Source organism: Tachypleus tridentatus, chromosome 6 (genome assembly GCF_004210375.1).
Source record: "Tachypleus tridentatus isolate NWPU-2018 chromosome 6, ASM421037v1, whole genome shotgun sequence".
Taxonomy (NCBI): domain Eukaryota; kingdom Metazoa; phylum Arthropoda; class Merostomata; order Xiphosura; family Limulidae; genus Tachypleus; species Tachypleus tridentatus.
In genome coordinates this window covers 163,418,050-163,432,301 of record NC_134830.1, presented here as the reverse complement: position 1 = coordinate 163,432,301, position 14,252 = coordinate 163,418,050, and the positions used below count along the sequence as shown (strand labels likewise).

The window sequence follows — 14,252 nt, the reverse complement described above, 5'->3', positions numbered from 1 at the left end:
TGGTTCAACGTTCCCTGGCCCGTCATGGCCAAGTGGTTCAGGCACTCGACTCATAATCTAAAGGCCGCGGATTTGAATCCCCGTCGCACCAAACATGCTCGCCCTTTCAATTGTAGGGACATTACAATGTGACGGTCAGTCTCACTATTCGTTGGTAATAAAGCAACCCAAGAGTTGGCGGTGATGACTAGCTGCCTTCCCTCTAGTCTTACACTACTAAATTAGGGACGGCTAGCGCAGATAGCCCTCGTGCAGCTTTGCGCGAAATTAAAAACCAGCCAAACAAAAGACAAGTAACTCCCCCAAAAAAAAAAAATTCCGTCACGATTTCGTCAAGCGGAACAACCCGCACAGAATCTAGTCCTTCCATCCACCTTTTACATACGATTCCACCCAATATTATTATTATTTTTTTACAAAAATCCTTATCTTTCATCCACTACCCACCCTCCTCACGGTCTAATTGCACAAGGAACGTGTAAACTAGTGATTCGTATCCTTCGTTTTATCCAAGGTTGTTCAATTTGGTTTCGTATTTTCTAAAGAAAAACTGTGAGCATTGCTTATACTTAAACGTGCCGACTCTTACTTCGTTCATTTGTTCACTGACCGCGCAAATATTTCCTGTTTATCCATTTGATTTTTCCCTCTTTGCTTGGAATTATTCGTGCTGGTATTTGATGACTGATCCAGTAATCATTGTACCAGATACCAGCTGTCTAGCTTGCCCCTATTTGTTTTGTTTCATCGCACTTGCACCTTTAGACCGCTGGGCCTAGAAAACAGAGTATACCGTTTCGTCATTCTCCTGACTTACGACAGGTGATGACTGCCACCTAGCGATTAAACAAAAGAGACTGAGAGAGTAAACGCTTTAAAAATTATGTTTTTTTTCTCTTTTTGCTGCTGTTGTAGATTGATTTTTTTTTTCAAAAAATTTGGCCCCCCCCAGTGGCACAGCGGAATATCTGCGGACTTACAATAGTAGAATCCGGGTTTAGATACCTGTTGTGGGGCAGAGCACACATAGCTCATTGTGTAGTTTCGTGCTTAAATTCAAAACAGCAATAACATAAAACACATTTAAAGTGGTAGGAATTATAGACACACACATGTACAGGGTGGTCCGTAAGTCCCTACCCATCAATATGTTATTATATTATATTCAATAACACTAATGATGAGTTGAAGGCAGCTGTTACCGAGACATTTGGAACAATAACCCCTGCTATGTTGAGGAAAATGTCTCACAAAACATGGCGTCGCATAATATTATGCAGCGAGAATGAGGGACAGCACACAGATACACTGGATACATAAGATGTATGGATGGGTAGGGACTTACGGGCCACCCTGTATAACAAGTCCATACAATATAAAATCTTTAATATAGGTGTATTTTTATTGTTCCATCTTACTGTTTATTAAACTATTCGTTTCGAAAGACAAACTGTTTCCAGATCATTCGTCAAGACTATTTTATAAATATTGATACCTTCAGTATAATTCACATGATGGTGTGAAAATTTTAGCGTTATCTCGAAGTCTATAAAAAAAACATTAACAAATGACAAGTTGCGTAAGTTACGTACGTTACACAACATAGACTGCCGGAAGTTAAACAAGGCTTAGTGTATTACCGATAATTTAAGAAGTTACCGACTGATTTATTGCTGTCTACCAAAGAGATAAAGACAGAGACATGCTATAGCAACTGCAAACGGTTCTATATTGGCTTGGCACGGGTAGGTCCTGTTCCCATCAAAATCGCAAATAGCTTCGCTTGAATATGTAACAACTCGTAACACAGGACGAAGTAATGTGATATTGCTCAAGGGAATATAAGAATCTGATGAGATTAGGCTAGTTAAGAAAATGAATCAGCGATATTTGCCTCGATATCTCCTTAAAGTCATAAATATTTCAAACATGGCCGTGTTTATTAGTCTAACACAGGCCTGTGCTGACAAACCACAATCTAAAATTTTCTCACGGTTTCTGTTATGACATTTTTACAAGTTAAAATCTGTCAAGAAGTAGCCTTACCTAGAAAGGACAAAGAGTCTTCACGCTTTTCTTACTTTATCGCTATAATTTTTAACAAGAGGAACATTGCAATGTGTTGAATATTAAAAATAAGTTTAATGCGGAAGCTCACAAAGAGGCTGGTTTTAGATGTATCTTTTCGATAAAAGATTTCGTTTGTTAAATGATAAAGTTTCAAATGAAATATAGCATCCCCAAGTCTCCATACCAGCTAGTACTAAGATTTATCCGTTGAGAGTGAATTTTGTATATATCAATACAGTCATGTTCTCAGAATCATTAATTAAGCAGTTGCCAATCTGTCATGCTTCTACAATCATCTTTGTTTTGTTTAGCTTTCAACTGACATACGAACGATTTCACCTGCGATGTGATAGAGAAGGTTAAAGCATCACTATAGACAGCAGTGGGATGAGAAGACAGGAGCACTTTGAAAGCAGTTACAGACATAATATTGTACTCAGCATGCTGCGCAATATCTAAAAGGTGGTTCTAAACGGTTTCTGAGTACCTCTTGTCATTTTGAGAATTCCATGTTTCTTCTGCTTGGCTGACAAGATTGTGATGAGCAGTCCCAACGCTAAAAGAGTGCAGGAAATGCCTTCTTTTTAGTCAATAAACATGTCCAAAAATTTAGTTGAAATAAAAAAAACGAATTGGATAGTTTTTTGTTTTATTTCAAAAAGAATGTTCCCCACTGGCTCGTGAGGGTTTGTTTGTTTTTTGAATTTCTCGCAAAGCTACACGAGGACTATCTGCGCTAGTTGTCTCTAATTTATGCAGTTAGTCATCACCATCCACTGCCAACTATTTTTATCAACGAATAGTGGGATTGACCGTTATAACACCACAACGCCTGCAAGGGTGATCATGTTTGGTGGGACGGGGATTCGAATCCGTGACCTTTAACTTGAAAGTTAAGCACCCTAACCACCTGGTCATGGCTCATCTAGACTCACGACGGACCTGTTAAAACAGCATGTAGATATACATCAAAGAAAATAAGACCATCCTAAATGATTCACTGTAATTTTCTTTTTTGAAATTATAAAATACTTGTTTGAAATTATGCAAAAAAAATTACACAATGGTCTATCTGTATTCTGCCCAACACCGGTAACAAACCCGGTTTCTAGCGTTGTCAGTCCGCAGTTGTGCCACTGGGGGAAGGGATGGTTCATAGAAATAAACAACACAAGTTGCGGATACAGTTGGAATAATATTTCGTTTCCTAAGAATAAAACAACAAACTGAAACCAATCTAAATTGTATTTCATTGGCAAAGCCACTGTGACACAATGATAATAAACCAAATGAAAACCGAACCTATTTATTTTTACTGTTTAGTAGGGATAACATAATAAACTAGTTGTTTCAATATATATATATATATATATATATACTACGAATATTTGGTTGCCTTAAAAAGAGCTAGCTCGAAAATGAATCACATTCCATAACACAATATGATTACAGCCCGCTGTTTAGAAGGGTACAACGTAGGCCTAACGTTCAGTCAGGTGTGTGTGTGTGTGTGTGTGTGTATAATGTTATATTAGGGACAAAAGCCGATAACATTATGAGGTACATTTGTAATCATTCCAGACCTATATTATTGTTAATGAAAGCTTTTTAACATTTTGAAAAATTACGCCAAAATTCTCATAACAATAATAATAACATTATTGTTATTATACACACAGAATATAAAGGTTAAACTATTAATTAGCGGCGGAAATTGTTCGGAATATCTGTCTCACCCGAGAAATAGATTAAAATACTGGTTTTGTTCAGCGTCATTTATTTAAACAAATAATCTATACAATAGGTATAAGTTTTTATTTTTCAGTAAAATTTGTATTTTTTCAACTTCTCAACAACTAAAACAATCTCTTTTGTATTTCTGTCTTTCCACAAAACTGCATAATGGGCTATGCTCCATGCAGGCTCGGAACCTTGAATTTTAGTATTATAAACCCTCAGGTTTACCGATGAGCTAATAGACTATGGTTGATCCGGATTAGCAGGTGTTATAGAATCAGTTCAAAGTGTCTTTCGTTACAGCAGCACGAGGTCTTACGTAGCAAGGTAATCAATTTCACACGTTCGTCAACAGCACACGTGTTAGTTGGAATGGTGGCTCGTTCCCCTTGCGAGAAAATTATGAATGCATGTTAATGTAATTGTTATTTTGAACCGACAAGTATAAGGGCCACAAACGTATCGGGTCCAAGACAATTAATTAAGTACAAGGAAGAAAACTGTTGAACAAAGAAACAGACTACAATATAATTGAAAGCGTCAACGTTCACTGCAGCATTGGTTCATCGGTTATTAAGCACTTTATTAAATTACACGACTACTGATCTACAGCTCTCGAATTATTACAAGAACAAGAATCTGTGAGTAAATGAGCGTGAGTGTTTACTTATAGCGGAGTCACACTGGGCTATCTGCTGTGTGTCCATCCCTGATTTTAGTGTTGCAAACCTAATATGTTTCGCTGTAACACTTGGGGATTCGTATGGAGAAGAACTAAAGAGTCTTGATTAGATTTTAACATAATTGGAGGGGGGGGGCAAGCCCAATTCGTTAAGTCGATTTAGTTGGCTCAAAATGTAAATGAAATGGCTTTAGTTAGTTTGTTTGTTTTGAATTTTGCGCAAAGCTACTCGAGGGCTATCGCGCTAGTCGTCCGTAAGTTAGCCGTGTAAAACTAAAGGGAAGGCAGCTAGTCATCACCACCCACCGCCAACTCTTGGGCTACTCTTTTACCAACGAATAGTGGGATTGACCGTCACATTATAACGCCCCCACGGCTGGAAGGGCGAACATGTTTGGTGCGACGGGGATACGAACTCGCGACCCTCAGATTACGAGTCGCACGCCTTAACACATTTGGCCATGCCGGGCACGGTTTTACTACACACGACATTCCTGAAACAAAATGAATGATATGCGTACAATTATTATTATTATTAAACGCATCATGATGTCTTTTCGAATCGGCCCAGTGTTGTTGTGATGTCTTATTACATCAGGCCATCCATGAGTGTTATCAATGTTGTTGTGATGTCTTATCACATCAGGCCATCCATGAGTGTTATCAATGTTGTTGTGATGTCTTATCACATCAGGCCATCCATGAGTGTTATCAATGTTGTTGTGATGTCTCATCACATCAGGCCATCCATGAAAGAAGAACTAAAGAAGAAGAGTTGTTGTTTTGAATTAAGCACAAAGCTACACAATGGGCTATCTGTGCTTTGCCCACCACGGGTATCAAAACCCGGTTTTTAGCGTTGTAAGTTCACAGATGTACCGCTGAGCCACTGGGGGGAGCAAGAAGAAGAGATGCTGTTAATCTGATTCTAAGTCTACACGTCCTCCGGTGCACCAGAGGTAAGTTTCCAGAGCAGGGGCGTCGAGAGGCAGTTCGGGCTCCAGGGACAGTTATGTCTCCGGGCCCCTTTTTAAAGTCTTTATATATTCATGGGTGTATGAAGAATATTTTTGATGGGCGGAAGTAAAATGTGTTGAGAATTCACATTTTTTAAGGCAAAGCGATTTCCCGAAGTACTGCGAATTTTCCTTACGTCTACTATGAAAATGAGAATACATTATTCTTTATCACATATTTACCCGGGCCCCTAATTAGCCTAAGGACTGTAGCTCCCCATGACCCCCCCCACCGTCTCATCAGGCCTGTTCCGGGGTTCAATTCTCCGCGGTGGAAAGACAGAGTGCAGATAACCTGTTGTGTAGCTATAAACTAAACAATAACAAGGCATATACATAATACAAGGATCTTTCCGACGTTGTGAGTGAGGCTCCAATAAAATATTCCATAAACCATAAAAGGTTCCAGTATTCGAAAAATATGGGTGGGTCTAACGAGCCAATGAAGTGAAACGGTAGAAGAAAGACAGGTCTTCAACCAGATCTGGGCCGTGCTTTACCTGCTGGGTTCCAAGGCCTTGTGTATCTACTGGTTCTAGTAGAGAACGAACGCAGAGCAAACTTTAATAAACAGCTTGCTAAGCGATCATGACTAACTGAAAACTTCGGGTATAAAAACAAGACATAAAAGTAGCAACGAAAACCAAATGTAAAATCATCTGTAACACTGTTTGTTCTTAACTCCTGAAGCTTTGTTAGTACATGTATAGCCAAAACTGCCTAGATTCGACTACTGTCCTCCATTATGTTACAATTCCCACTGGTTTCGTGTGTATTTTACGCACTTTAAAACACCTCGAGGTCATTGAGCAACCGAACGAGTCTTAAAAGAATAGTACTGTATTCAGATGCAACGCAGGTTTTGTTGGAAGGCCCATTAACCAAATTTTAATATAACATGCAGCTTTAGTAGTGTAACGTATACAGCAATATAGCGATATCTTTTCACAATCATACTGGAAAAACTCGCAGAAATCAGGTTGTTTATTTCTTAACACTATTTAAAAAAATATTAATTACTTCCCGAAAAAAAGGATGTATATTTTTTCAGAACTCAATTAAACATAAATCGATGTTTTAACGCTTCAAACATTTGTACCTGTTTAAAAAGCGATCTTATGCAAATAATATATCAAACATTTGTACGCAGGACTTTTGGTTTTTGTCACTGGTTTTGGAGTTTAGTTACGATCACCTCCGCCAGGAGAGTTCTATACTGAAATTTCATAAAATGTCTTAAAAGTGTTTCACAAACTTATGCGCAAAAAAATATATTGAAAATGTCATTAGGTTAAGGTCGAACAAACTCAAGAAGTAATTTATAACGTCTTACTGTTTACTAGGGAAAGTATTACATAAAGTGTCATATTATCCCATTAATCTGTGCGTCTATATGAGTGTTCATAAAATGTACGGTTGTTATAACTTGACAACTTGAGTTATATATGAAAAATATAACACTTACAACTTAGATCTTATACGCACAAGATTGAAAATAACAATGGTTTCGTTTGTTTTGAATTTCGCGCAAAGCTACACGAGAGTTATCTGTTTGTTTGTTTTGAATTTCGCGCAAAGCTACTCGAGGGCTATCTGCGTTAGCCGTCCCTAATTTAGCAGTGTAAGACTAGAGGTAGTGCATCTAGTCACCACCCACCGCCAACTCTTGGGCTACTCTTTTTATCAACGAATAGTGGGATTGACCGTCACATTATAACGCCCCCACGGTTGATACTGCGAGCATGTTTGGTGTGACGGAGATTCGAACCCGCGATATATATACATATGTATGTATTGTAGTCGCGTCAATTTATTATGGAACAATTTATTTGAAGTTTTTTTTTTCCCCATTACCTAAAAGTTCTTTTCCTAGTGGTGTTCTGTTAAATTGTATTGCACTGGAGCCATGCCAAAATGTGTCGGAGAAAAGACGTCACCATTAGGGTAAAGATCTCAAAGTCTAATTTCGAAGTCCATTTTAAACACTCATTACTTAACATACATATGGTTTGTTTTGGAATTTCGCACAAAGCTACTCGAGGGCTATCTGTGCTAGCCGTCCCTAATTTAGCAGTGTTAAGAGGGAAGGACTAGTGTTAAGTTAAGACTAGAGGGAAGGCAGCTAGTCATCACCACCCACCGCCAACTCTTGGGCTACTCTTTTACCAACGAATAGTGGGATTGACCGTCACATTATACACCCCCACGGCTGGGAGGGCGAGCATGTTTAGCGCGACGCGGGCGCGAACCCGCGACCCTCAGATTACGAGTCGCACGCCTTACGCGCTTGGCCATGCCAGGCCTCATACATATGGAAGTGAGAGAAGACAAGTGACTTAACAAACGCACTGACAACCTTTATTTTAAACCGAAATTTCCTTCAGAAATCTGCCTTAACAAGGTTAAATTATCACCAAAAACACGACACGAAACAAATTAAGGTGAAGGGGTAAACCTTTCGAATATGTACCGAACAATAGAATATCTCAATTTATTTTTGGTGTATAATTGTTTGGATGTAATAATGTTTCATTGTGGTTGTTGTAGATCTAACAAATGTTGATGATGTACAGTACTGTACGCAAAATGGACCAACTTAAAATATGTATCCTTGAAGTTACAGGTTTTCGCGAATAAAATAAAAACTAGCAAATAAGAAATGTTGTTCCAATTGTGTATTAACAATACTGTTATAACTTAACGAGTTTTGATCCAAACGTTTCTAGACAGTTGTATTGTTGTTTGGCTGAAGTAAAGTTGATCATGAAGTGGTAGAGATAACCTTAATGTTTGGAACTTTCTCAGAAGTTTAGGAAACACCTTATTAAGACGAGTTAGGGTGCAGCTAGTTACTGAGTCTGTTAAAGTGAGTTACTTGGCTGGGCTTATTCGGAATTTTGCGCAAAGCTACACGAGGGCTATCTGTGCTAGCCGTCCCTAATTTAGCAGTGTAAGAAATAAAGAGAAAGCAGCTAGTCATCACCACCCACCGTTAACTCTAGGGCTACTCTTTTACCAACGAAGAGCGGGATTGACCGTAACATTAAAATGCACCCCACTGCTAAAATGACGAACATGGTTGATGTGACGGGGATTCGATGATGTTTTATATTATTTATAACTGATACAAAATATTTGAGATGTAGAATTTGGGCGTAATTTGTATAACAGTATTTTACAGTTGGTCCTACAATAAATTCACTATTACTGTAGTTTTCTGACTACAATATGTGCTCCAATATTCACAAACAGAGTCAACTTGCCTTGTTTCCATAACTAATACTTATTTCGACTTTTACAGTACTGCGATCAAAGTAACCCTTTTGAGGGCAGAAACGTTAGCGCCTGTACAGTCTGTAATGGCGTATTTGCCATGGACTTAAACGCTAGGAATCAGGTTTCGATACCCATGGTAGACAGAGTACACATTAACCATTCTGTAGCTATGTTCTCAACTTCAAACGAATAAAAATATTTGAAAACATTTAAAGATATCACGTCACACTTCAGTTTCCTGCCATTTGGAGAGGCAGAACATTAAATTATTTACACTTGTCCAGTACACTGGGGCCCGGCATGGCCATATGGTTAAGGTACTCGACTCGTAATCCGAGGGTCACGGATTCGGATCCCCGTCCCACCAAACATGATCGTCCTTTCAGTCGTGGGGGCGTTATAAAGGGTGGTGAAGACTAGCTGCCTTCCCTTTAGTCTTACACTATTACAGGGACGGCTAGTGCAGATAGCCCTCTTGTAGCTTTGCGCGAAATTCAAACCAAACCAGTACATTGGTAATGTTTGTTTGTTTGTTTTTTTCTTTAGCAAAGCCACAAAGGCTATCTGCTCAGCCCACCGAGGGGAATCGAACCCCTGATTTTAGCGTTGTAAATCGGGAGACATACCGCTGTACTAGCGGGGGGCACATTGGTAATGAGATACGCCAAGCTCTTATTGTGTTCCATGTATTTGGCAATACTAGTCTTTTAAAGAAAATTAAAGGGCTATACAGGCATTTATTTTCAAGCATTTACAGATTTTGAAATAGTTTGAATTCCGCGCTAAGCTACAAAAGGGCTATCTGCGTTAGCTGTTCCTAATTTAGCAGTGACAGACTAGAGAAAAGGCAGCTAGTCAACACAATCTACTGTCAACTCCTGGGTTACTCTTTTACCAACGAATAGTTGTATTGACCAACACATTATAACGCATACACAGCTTGAAGGACGAACATGCAACAGAATACTAAAAATTGGGACTTTCGTATAAATGGAGATTCTCACTGAATCGGCAAACTACGTCATATAATTGAAGAGGAAAAAGAATTTTCCGGGGTATTCTTACAATTTAAAGATAAAAATTATATTGAAATATTTTTGTCCAAGAAGATTAAGAACAGTCGCTTAACGTCGCCATATTAAACTTATCTTGTGGAAACAAAAAAAGAAATCAAACCCCAAATCCGGTCACATAAATCGCAATAAAGGTTTGGAAGAAAAGTATAGAGGGAGTTACACGAGCTGCTAGGCTACTGTTGGTTAAATATGACATATATTGGATTATACTATTTTCAACAAAGGGAAGCACAAGGCTTGTGGCATGCGTAAAAACAAGTTTGCATATAGAGGGCAGAATTGAATGAGAATAGCTAATCTTACAAGAGGAGACAAGTACCGTATCAGAACTTTGGGTTTTAGACGTTTTTTTTTAAAGTCTATTAATAAGAGTACTATTTTTAAAAGGGACATAAAGGGAAATTAATTAGAATGTAACAAATGTTTTGTGTACATTGAAATATTTTAACAGGTTTACAAAGTTCTGGTTCATAAAAATTAACATGACCCGAATTACCACGACGTCGTTATCGGTTGAAAAGCTTTGGAAAGTTTGTTTGTTTTTTGAATTTCGCACAAAGCTACTCGAGGGCTATCTGTGCTAGGCGTCCCTAATTTAGCAGTGTAAGACCAGAGGGAAGGCAGGTAGTCATCACCATCCACCGCCAACTCTTGGGCTACTCTTTTACCAACGAATAGTGGGATTGCCGTCACTTTATAACGTCCCCACGGCTGAAAGGGCGAACAAATTTGGCGCTACGGGGGTGCGAACCCACGACCCTCAGATTACGAGTCGCACGCCTTAACACGCTTGGCCATGCCGGGCCGCTTTGGAAAGATTAATTTCTTTTTGTATATGGGCTGTAAATCATCAACGAAATCAGGTGTGTATTATTTCAAACAATAATAATTTATTATCGAAGCGCTTCTTTAATAATTGGTTTATTTATACAGACTAGCGTGCATTCTCAATAGCAGTGCAGTTGGTTTCAGGTATGTTGGTCATTACAATAGACATGTACAGGAGTCGTCAGTGGATTACCGAAAGTTAATTACTATTAGTAAGAATTGTTTTATAAGAATAGAGTAATACTGGTAGTAATCATATTACTACTATCAGACTATTACTTCGCTATTCATTTAGTTCATGACATAAGGATGTGAAATAAACGTCCCAGCTTCTTGAAAACTGTCGTGAAATATTATTAACAAAGTTAAACAAAGAGGTAATTTATAAACTGGTGTCCATTATGTTGTTGTGAGATATTCACGTAATCTTATTGAACTGTCAACGTAAGCAATACATGGATATACAAATTTGTTTATGGAATTTTATATTAAATTATCATGACTTTCGGACAGAATACAAAATAAAAGCGACCTTATCAGCTTAAGAACTGTTGAGCGAGTGATAACGTTGGAATGTTAGTAATAAGGTAGGTAAAAGGCCAGTAACCGGTCAAACATGGTCCACGCCTCCTCACAGCCTTCTTTCTTCTATTTAAATTACTGTGATTTAATAATGCAAACTTAACAATCTTGAAATATTGATTTATTCGAGGAACTATTCATGCATGCTTTTAAGTGGTTTAAACCGCTAGAGGGCTGTATTTTCAATCCATTAATGCGTGTGTTTTTCAACAAAAATTCACGTATGATCTGTTTGATGTCCCATAGCTAGCTAATTTTACTCTATTGATAAAATATCTGATACCTGTTCCATCTGTCGAGTTCTTCATGATGAACAAGTCAAAGAAAAGACTGTAGTCGTTGTTTAGTACAACTGGACAATATTTGCTTCAAGGTTTAATGTACAATTTAGTTTGTGATAAGAGTAATGTGATTGTTTTCTTGGAAAATATTTCTGGCAGTGCAAGCTTGTTCATTGTCTTATCCGAGTAGTTTGAACTCATCTGATCCGTTAAAAATCCAGAAAATAAGACATATCGATCAAATTATCTTGGCGGAAATTAGCATATGTATTAAAGTTTTGCTTCACTTGTTCATTTCTGAGGATTTTTGTAAGTAAGCAGATTTAAATGTGATCGTATGTTGTTGTTGTTGTTTTTTATTTGTACATTATGTGTTCTAAATTAAATATTACAAAGGTGTACTGGTATGTATATCATGTATGTCTGCCTTAAACAGGATCGAGCCAAGCTTGGAACATCATTTTGACCCAAACAAAGTTATTTATTTATTGTTTATTATCGATAAATCATTGTTGCTCATCAAAGTTGTGCCCTATTAGTATTATATGGGAATAAGTCCCCCTTTCTATTAACCCCTAATAGTGGATAAGCTATTTATAAACATAGCTACTACTTTCCCGCAGCTGACTCCCGTTGCCACACACATACGCTTCGAAAGTTGTGAACGTGGGTATGTTAAAGGGTGACGGTAAAATTCCACAATACGATATGAGAAGTTTAAGAATTGGCTGATCGTATAGTTGACTAGGTGCCTGTAAGTTATCAGTTCAAAACTGAGAACGGCTAGCACTGATACAGCGAATTTCCGAAACAAAGAATCACTCAACAAGTCAAGTATTTTTAGCCGCGACACAGCGGCTCATAGAATGACTGAGGGTTTTTTCCCCAAGAACAAACTTTTAGCTCATAGCTCCATCTCTTTACCGACTTGAGATCTAATTACAGCAACGGCTATTGAGAATTCCCTTCTTTTAAATACCCTATAAACTTTTAGCTCATAGCTCCATTTCTTGACCAATTTGAGATCTAATTACAGCAACGGCTACTGAGAACTCCCATCTTTCAAATACTCTATAAACTTGCATATTTCAATATCGAGACAAAGTATATTTTAAAGTGCTATACTTCTTAATTGCAAGATACTAATTAAAATCTACCCTACATTTCTTATAATTCTCAAAAAAATCCTTTGTCAAAACATTATGGATGCCTAAATTTATAACTTACTGCATTATCAAATAAATAACACATATCTTGATTAAAGTAAAGTATGTAATCCGAAGACTTTACAGAAAAGCCCTCAAACGTTTATACTCCATACACTTTTTAAAATATATTATAGAACGCCACACGTATAATTCATACTTATTACTGGAAAACTCCCTGTAGTTGTTTATTATGTTTTGCTTATTGTATGTTTGGTTGCTTTAAAGTAACACTACGCAATAGGTTATCTGCGATCTCATCACAATGGAGAATCAAGCTTAGGATTTAAGCGCTGTAATCACGTCAGCTTAAACTTGACCTGCTGGGAGGGCAGTTTATTAAGTATTCAATAAAACTCATTTCCAAATCGTAGAGGACACTCTGCTACACAGGCAACTAAATGACAGAAGTAAGACGTGGGTGCTTAAACCTACAATATTTGAAGCTTATCATGAAATTTGAAATTTTGCTCACATACTGGTGGACCCTGAGGGTGTGCATCTGGGTACTATTACTTATCCACGTGGTTGTAAATATGATAATTAGTCCAATATACCAACTGCATAGTCATGAAATTCAAACATAAGTTGTTTGTGTTAAATCTTATCCTCTCCTATAATATAATAGTAACTAATACAAACCCGAAAAATGTAATAGCACTTTAAGACCTTCCTATGTAATTCAACGTCAAACAACGTAACTTTACATCCTCCAGCTTAAAAGATAGTACACGGTTACACTACATACTATTACAATACTTTTATTACATTATTTTGTACCCCCTCCACTAGCTCAATGGTAAGTATACAGGTTTACGATGTCAAAGTTTGGGTTTCAATACCAGTGGTGCGCTTAAGCAAAATCAAAAGAAAAACAATACATTCTGTTGTCAGATAGTAGATGGGTGTGTTACGTATATAAAATAAAACAACTTCACACACGAACAGAAAATTAAGTTGTTCATTATATAAAATACTTTGGCTTTTTTAAACCTGAACGGCACTTTGTATGACACGTGAACAAAACGATCAGGTCAGAGGCCCCAACGTTAAGGGCAGTTCGTCTTTAGTACTTTAACCACTGATTGGAAGTAGAGCTATCAATCCCGCAAATATATTAACCGAATAAAGTGATTGTCACTCTTATAATCGCGGGGAACAACAAATGCAGGCTTGAAACTTGGATCTTCTGATCCGTAGCCTAGCAGCTAACTGCCAAGCCAAGCCAAGTCTGGCCGGTATAAAATTAGATTAAAAACTGACAGACAGACACACGAGTAATTAAAACTTCGATGTCCAGTCATGAAATTCAACAGTAAATTCAAGTTACATATTTTGAGAAACACAGTATCGTTCAGCAAATAAACAGAGTCTAACCCTTTACCTACATCTTAGAGTGTGGAGAAATACTCCTTATAAAGTCAGTTGGTATGGATACACGAAACGAAACAGTAATCTACAACAGTTTCGTGTGGAGAAATACTCCTTATAAAGTCAGT

General features: G+C 37.7%; 1 protein-coding gene across 7 annotated transcripts in view; it reads left to right on the top strand.

The window, feature by feature from the left end:
• The window catches only part of LOC143254330 (histone-lysine N-methyltransferase MECOM-like), a 207,551-nt gene that overhangs the window by 32,171 nt on the left and 161,128 nt on the right, over positions 1-14,252 (top strand). The window contains exon 3 of one of the 7 annotated variants that reach the window (XR_013030140.1): positions 2,382-2,668. The exons of the other annotated variants lie outside the window; for them this stretch is intronic. The gene's annotated coding sequence lies outside the window, so the exon portion shown is untranslated. Of the gene's footprint in view, positions 1-2,381; positions 2,669-14,252 lie in introns of those variants that run through there. 7 annotated transcript variants of the gene reach the window in all.